Genomic DNA, 6,653 nt, shown 5'->3' on the forward strand with positions numbered 1-6,653 from the left:
TGTGTGGACTCCACAAACAGACCTCTATTGAGAGATGGTTGATTCCTAACAGACTGGAAACTGGGTAAAGGGGAAACAATGGGAGGACAGGAGTGAGGGAGATGTGTTTGCATGTGTGCTGGAGCACAAGTGTTCTGGGGTCCTTGAGGGTCAGTGACCCGCTCCCATTCTTGAACCTACACTCCCGATACCAAGACCTCAGGGGAGGGATGGCACTGCAAGTCCCGAGTTCTTCATCTGCAGCGTCAACCAAGGGCAGACCAAAATTATTATTTTTTTTAATTCCAGAAGCTTCCAAAAAGCAAAATTTGAATTTACCGCTCCCCAGAAACTAGTTACATAGCACTTACATTGTATTTACAAGTATTTACATTGTATTACCTATTATAAGTAAGCTAGAGATGATTTAAAATATATGGGTGGATGTGCACAGGTTATGTGAAAACACTACTTCTTTTCATATGAGGGACTTGAGCATCCGAGGATTTTGGTATCTGCAGGGGTCCTGGAACCAATCCCCTGAGGATATCAAGGGAGGACTGACTCTACAGTGAACCGGGGAGCCTTGTCGAAGTTCTCATTACTGATCTTGGCATGGGTGGTCCGATTCCGCTAGTAAAACTAGCTTCCTGGGCAAGTATCAAAAAGCCACCACACACCTAGTCTGTGTCTTTTGCTCTTTTTCTGGCCTGTGTAAGCCCCGGAGTTGTAATACAAAGGGCAGGAGAGGGCGCCCCAAATTGACCGATGTTGGACTTCTTGTCAACCTTGATGACAGCAGGCTTACAGTGGATTTAATCTGACTTAGAAAAATGAAGGTGACGTTTCTTGCACTCTGAGTACCATGGAGCAAGTAGCACCTGTTGTTAAGTGTAAATTTTCTGTTGCTATCATCTAATCATTATTTTGATGGGTGAGGGGTGACAGCCAAGTACCTAGTAGATCTTTATAGCCACCAACTTTTTTGAAAGAAAGCACGTTTTGAAAGGATAATGTTTCTTACTGGACCATTTTTTTGGTCTACCTAAAAAAAGAAAAAAAAAAATGGATTTTTACAATTGTTTTTGTAGTGACACAAGCTCTTCAGGGCATAGGGCTTGTGCACTGAATTGCAGCCCAGCACGAAATTTTATAGCTGAATTACAAACTCCTGCCAATAAAAGTTTACAACAGAACAGCCTGGCTTTTCTGACTTTAGGACAGGGGTGGAGAAAATATACACGCTGTAACAGATACGATTATCCTGGAAATATGATATTAATGGCTGCACAATTTGAGAAAAAAGAATTAAAATGTCAGAATGAAGTTAATTAGAAATACTTGAGAGATATGTCACGTACACCTTATTTACTTTATACAAATGTAAACTCAAAATGATTTGACAGCTCTTTCAATTTCATAATTAAATTAGAAGATTTGAGAATTCGCAGGTTTTAAAATGAAACTTCTATTGACTTTACATTGTCCTTGTTGAGAAGGTAATAGAATGAATAAATTAAATTCACTCAACATACCACGGTATTGTATCATTAATTTCCCTCCCAAGGACCACTCTTTGCCTATTGAATACATTACACTACAGTTACCCATGTAATAATGTATGACCCATGCAGTAATACTCCAAAGAATCAGAAAGGTGTACATTTTTTTAACACAGAATAATATAACTGGCTATAACCTATTTTTTATTGTTTTGGTCCGGTTTATGGGGGACCCCAGACAATTGAATAGAGCTGTTAGGTAAAATACATTTGCCAAATTGGTAAAAATAAACAAATAAATAAAAAATAAGGTGCTCCGTTTTTCTGTTTTTTGGATTTTTTTTTAATGAAAACCTTGACTCTAGCACAGACTCTTCACGGGCACCCTCTAAACAGAGCTGTGTTTTAACACAGTGTGTTTAACATCCAGAGCATGGAGGAATTGTGACTTGGATTACAGCGTAGGGAGAACACCAGGGACGCACAGACGGTGACTCCACTGTGGGCTCTGCCGTTCACAGCGGTGGGACCTGGGGAGCCGCCTAAGGGCCGGAGCCTCAGTCTCCCCTCTGGCACGATGGGGATCACCACCCACCATAACAGAGACAAGCCTGGACTCAGCGTCTCAGCTAAGAGAGTACTTAGGCCACCAAAGGGATGTTGGGAGGATTTGCATAGGGTGTTACAGTAAAGCACTTTGTAGACAAAAAGCACAGAGGGGTATATTAGCATTGTTTTTCCTTAGGGAAGGCCCACCTCTACTGTGAACTGTAATAACCAGAATAATTTGTTTCAGGGAAATCATTACCACCATCAGTAAAGGATGTGTCTCCCCTACGTTCCACTGGACAAAGTCTTGTTTTCTCAGGCTGGTGAGGGCACGCAATCATGCAGTCATCCCTTTGTTTAGTGGTCACCAGGGATTTAGCCTTTCCTCCGGGTCAAACACTGAGCTAATTGCTGGAGATTCTGACAGAAATCTTGACTCTCCAGGAGCTTACAGCCTCAGGTGGGAGGAAACCAGGCCAGCAGACAGACACGCCTTAGAGTTACTTACAGTGTGAAACAAGAACACTTGGGATGGTATCTGATGAAAAAGCGGGAAGGAAGAACAGAAGACTTCTTAGAGGAGGTGACACTTGTTTAATCCTTGCAAGTTCAGTGATGAGGGACCCCTGGGCAGAGGAAAGAGTGTTCAAGGAACCATACGTGGTGACCTCTCCTCCAGGGGTGGGGGGGGGGCTGGAGAGAGTCACCTCAGGAACTGCAGTCACATCAAAGTTACTTTTGCTCAAGGCGATGTGATCAGTACAACAATTAGACTGCATTCCAGGAAGAGAATTCTAATGAAGCAGGAGAGTGGATTAAAGGGGAGGAAGAAGGAAGCCCAAAAAACGCTGTTTGCTTGTTTTCTAATTTTCCACAATGAGCGAGACTTTTAAGTTCAGAACCCAGTTGCGGTGGCCATGAGAATGCACCTCTCAGATCTCCAACTACAAGGAGTGTATGTGACCAAGGCCCAGAGGCTGAGCTCTGGGCTCTGAAGTCTATCACATTATTAGCTCCAAAGCCACACTTCCAACTGGAGCGGGGGATGGAGCCCAGCCTCCTGTGATGGAGAACTTTGACTGAGAAGTCCCAGCAGTCACCTTGAACCTTCTGTAGACAGCAGGACCAGACCCCTCTCCCCCCTTCTCTCTCCTTCCCTCTGGGTCAGACTTAACATTACAGTCAGAAAACTCACAGCTTTCTCCAGCTCCCTTCCCATTCTCTCTCACATCTATCTCCCCTAATTGAGTCCTTGCTGTGTTAGCCCATCTTGGCATCTGCTTCTCAGAAGACCTGGACTAATATATTGGTATAGTGTGATTTAGTAAATAAAAATTCCTTATATAAATACAAAATTGTGAATAACTCGAGATTAAGATTGCCTTATCAATTCTCACTTTTAATCCGATTACCTGGCAAAGAAGACAGCCCAGCAGTTTTGAAAGAATAAATGAATCCAGATCATGCAACAATATGTTTTCCCTTATAGTTCAAGGTGATCTATCACCCATGCTAAGTTTTTACTAACGCAACAAAAGACTTGAGAAGTTTTGTGCTAAGTTTTGATCACTGAGGTTGACAAGAAAAGCCCTCTTGTCCAATGTGATTGGAACCAGTACTTTAGTTGTTTACGTTAAAAAAGTCAGCTAAAAAGGGGGAATCACAGAAATGGTTCACACCTTAACATTTTATTATAACTCAAAACATGTTAATATGCACTTATGTGCCAATGTTTCATAGAGTCAAGAACTTTTCTTTGAGCGGGGTTCACAGAATGGACTTCTGCGCAAAACACATCCATAGTATATTACCTAGAACGTCTGGTTTTGATGTCTTAAAGTTGAATTAGAAATTCAGTCTGAGTGTAAATTCCTTCCTGATTATAATGATTCTCCCTACATATTTGATAGTTGTCTTACCTCTACTTAATGTACAGAAATTGTATATGTACGTGTGTGTGTGTGTGTGTGTGTGTGATTAGATCTTGCTAAAAAGGTGCTTGTTTTCATCTGGAACAAAATCAGTCAGAGTTAATCCTGCTGGTCACTTTTCCCAGTCTCTGGTAGCAGGAGAAAAGGTATCTGCTGGCTGAGTTCACAAGAAGCAGCTAAATTGGTTCAGATCACATACACTTGGCCCTCTGTATCCATGGGATCTGCATCCGCAGATTCAAGCAACCACAGATCAAAGATATTTTGTAAAAATTCCCAGAAAGTTCCAAAAAGCAAAACTTGAATTTGCCACGAACCGGCAACTATTTTCATAGCATTTATATAGTATTAGGTATTATAAGTAATCTAGAGATGATTTAAAGTATACAGGAGGATACACATAAGTAATCTGCAACTATTACACCACTTTATATAAAGGACTTGAACATCCTTGGATTTTGGTATCCTTGGGGGGGGTCCTGGGGCCAATCCCCTGAGGATACCTGGAGACAACTTCTTTCTCATGAACCCAACCTGTCCTCATGACAGATACATTTCTGCTTCTCCACAAAGATGAGTTTTTCACCTCTGTGGGAAAGCTTATCAGCTGCCCACGGCTACCTATGATGGCACAAGTATGGCTGTGAAATTCTGGAATGATACATTACAGAGTGTGCTGCAGTACCACCACTAAATTACATATTTCAATCTGAATTTTATCGGTAAAAACTCTGACATTTTGATTTCCATCTGCCTAACTTCTGCGTCCTCATTTGGGAGGCCAAGAATCCATAACTCCAACCATCTTTATAGTCTTCCAAATTACCTTTAGTAGAAATAATTCTTTTCACACGCATATTTCATGTATTATCTAAGTTAACTACATTGCACATTTGCAATATCAAGTACCTCTGACATAAACCGATTTGAGAAATTCATAACTGACTCTTGACAAATATTCCAACCAACATGTGGGAGTTAAAGTGAGAAGCCTTTCTCAAGGGCAGTCTCCTAGCCCAGAACATTCAAGAAGGGTGAGCAGTAGCCACTACCTACTTTCAGAGGAAATGTAGAGCATCAGGGATTTGGTGAGTTGGTTAAGTAGAGATTGATTAAGAGAGCTTCTACTGAATTTAAATAGACAAATTACTGGTTGGTGTAAGATAGCAAGATCTGAAATGCTACCATTTGAGGCACTCATCCAGAGCATGACATTGGTATTTGGGCATTGTCTACGTGCAGCCCAGCAGGTGTAGCGCAGTTTCCTTTCTGTCAGAAACTGCATTTGCCATAGATTTTTCCTTGATATTAGGCTTGCTCGAACCATTTGGACTCTTTAAAAGCGTGTCAGACTTTTGACACAGTTTCTTCACATTTCTGTCAATGCTTAGAATTCCATCTCATGCCATACCTTCTAAGACCTAACCCCTCAACTTTTTGCCCTTTAGCATTTTGACTCTTTCCCCCTCTGTTGACTCCATCCCTGGGAATTTCAAACATATTTTACTTCAACAGCATGAGAAGTTTCCCTTGATCCTGCTGTGCTTTTTGGTTGACACCTTCCCATCCCCCCGCTTTCTCTGCACCTGTTGACATGACAAACTTTCTAAAAGCCCACCTCCTCCCTCAGCATTCCTGAAGCTGCTCTTCTGAATGACCTTCTTGACAGAGCAGGTCTTTTTCTCATTATTCATTCCCTCTATCCTTCCTTGACCATGACTTGAATCATCTCATTACTGATTCCTGCTCACTCCCCTTGAACGTGATCTGAGTTGGTCTGTTATCCCCGCTTCCCCTCCTGCTGTTCTCCTCTCCCGACTCCCTTCTTCCACCTGCCAAGAGCAGCCAAGTGTCAGGGTTCAGCACACTCTCTGCAGTCAGGCTGCTTGGGGCCAAGCATTACCAGTCACATGGCTTTGGGCAAACTACTCACTGTGTTATCTGAACGGTGGGGATCATATTAGTCCTTGCTTCAAGTTCATCATGTGGATTTCATTAGCCAGTATATTTAGAGAGCAGTACACATCGTTTGATGCACAGTAAATGTTCAGTGAATACAGCTGACTAAATAGAAGCTGACTTTTTCTTGCTTTTTGGTCCTTTTTTCTTTAGACTCATTCTTCAGTGACTTAAAAAAATCTGGCTTCAAGGACTTCTATATTCTTGTTTCCTAGTTCTTCATCTCTAAACCTGAGTTATCTAATTTATACTCTAATCACGTGTTTCTAATTATCTTTAAAGCAAAAACTCTTCAATATTGTCTTTGCTATTTCTGTTTTGTGACAGACTCTAACAGTGACCTTCTTGACCAACTTTCCTTGGGTAATATAAGTATTTGAAGAATGAAAATATTTAGATTCTTTGGTCACTTTCCAATCCTCCTCCAATCTTGTTCTGAGGTTTTCAACACTTGGCTCCTTAATGCTGGGATAGCCCATTAATTGATCTTCATGCCTCGAGCCTCCGGCCACAAGTCCATTCACTTTAATTCAGTCAGTATTTATTGAATGTCCATCATTGGTCACTCATTGTTCAAGACCCCTGGGAGGCTTTTGCAAACAAGACAGACAGGGTTCCCACCGCATGGGTCTCCCCACCCTATACCGTGGTTCTTACTCTGGCTGTACAGCGCCATCACCTGAAACTCTTCTGTCTGTATCCTATTTATTTTTATAATCACTTAAAAAAATTT

General features: G+C 41.6%; 1 long non-coding RNA gene across 1 annotated transcript in view; it reads right to left on the reverse strand.

The window, feature by feature from the left end:
* The window catches only part of LOC133081449 (uncharacterized), a 513,762-nt gene that overhangs the window by 281,782 nt on the left and 225,327 nt on the right, over nucleotides 1-6,653 (reverse strand). The gene's annotated exons all lie outside the window — the stretch shown is intronic.

This window comes from Eubalaena glacialis, chromosome 20, assembly GCF_028564815.1.
Source record: "Eubalaena glacialis isolate mEubGla1 chromosome 20, mEubGla1.1.hap2.+ XY, whole genome shotgun sequence".
Lineage (NCBI taxonomy): Eukaryota > Metazoa > Chordata > Mammalia > Artiodactyla > Balaenidae > Eubalaena > Eubalaena glacialis.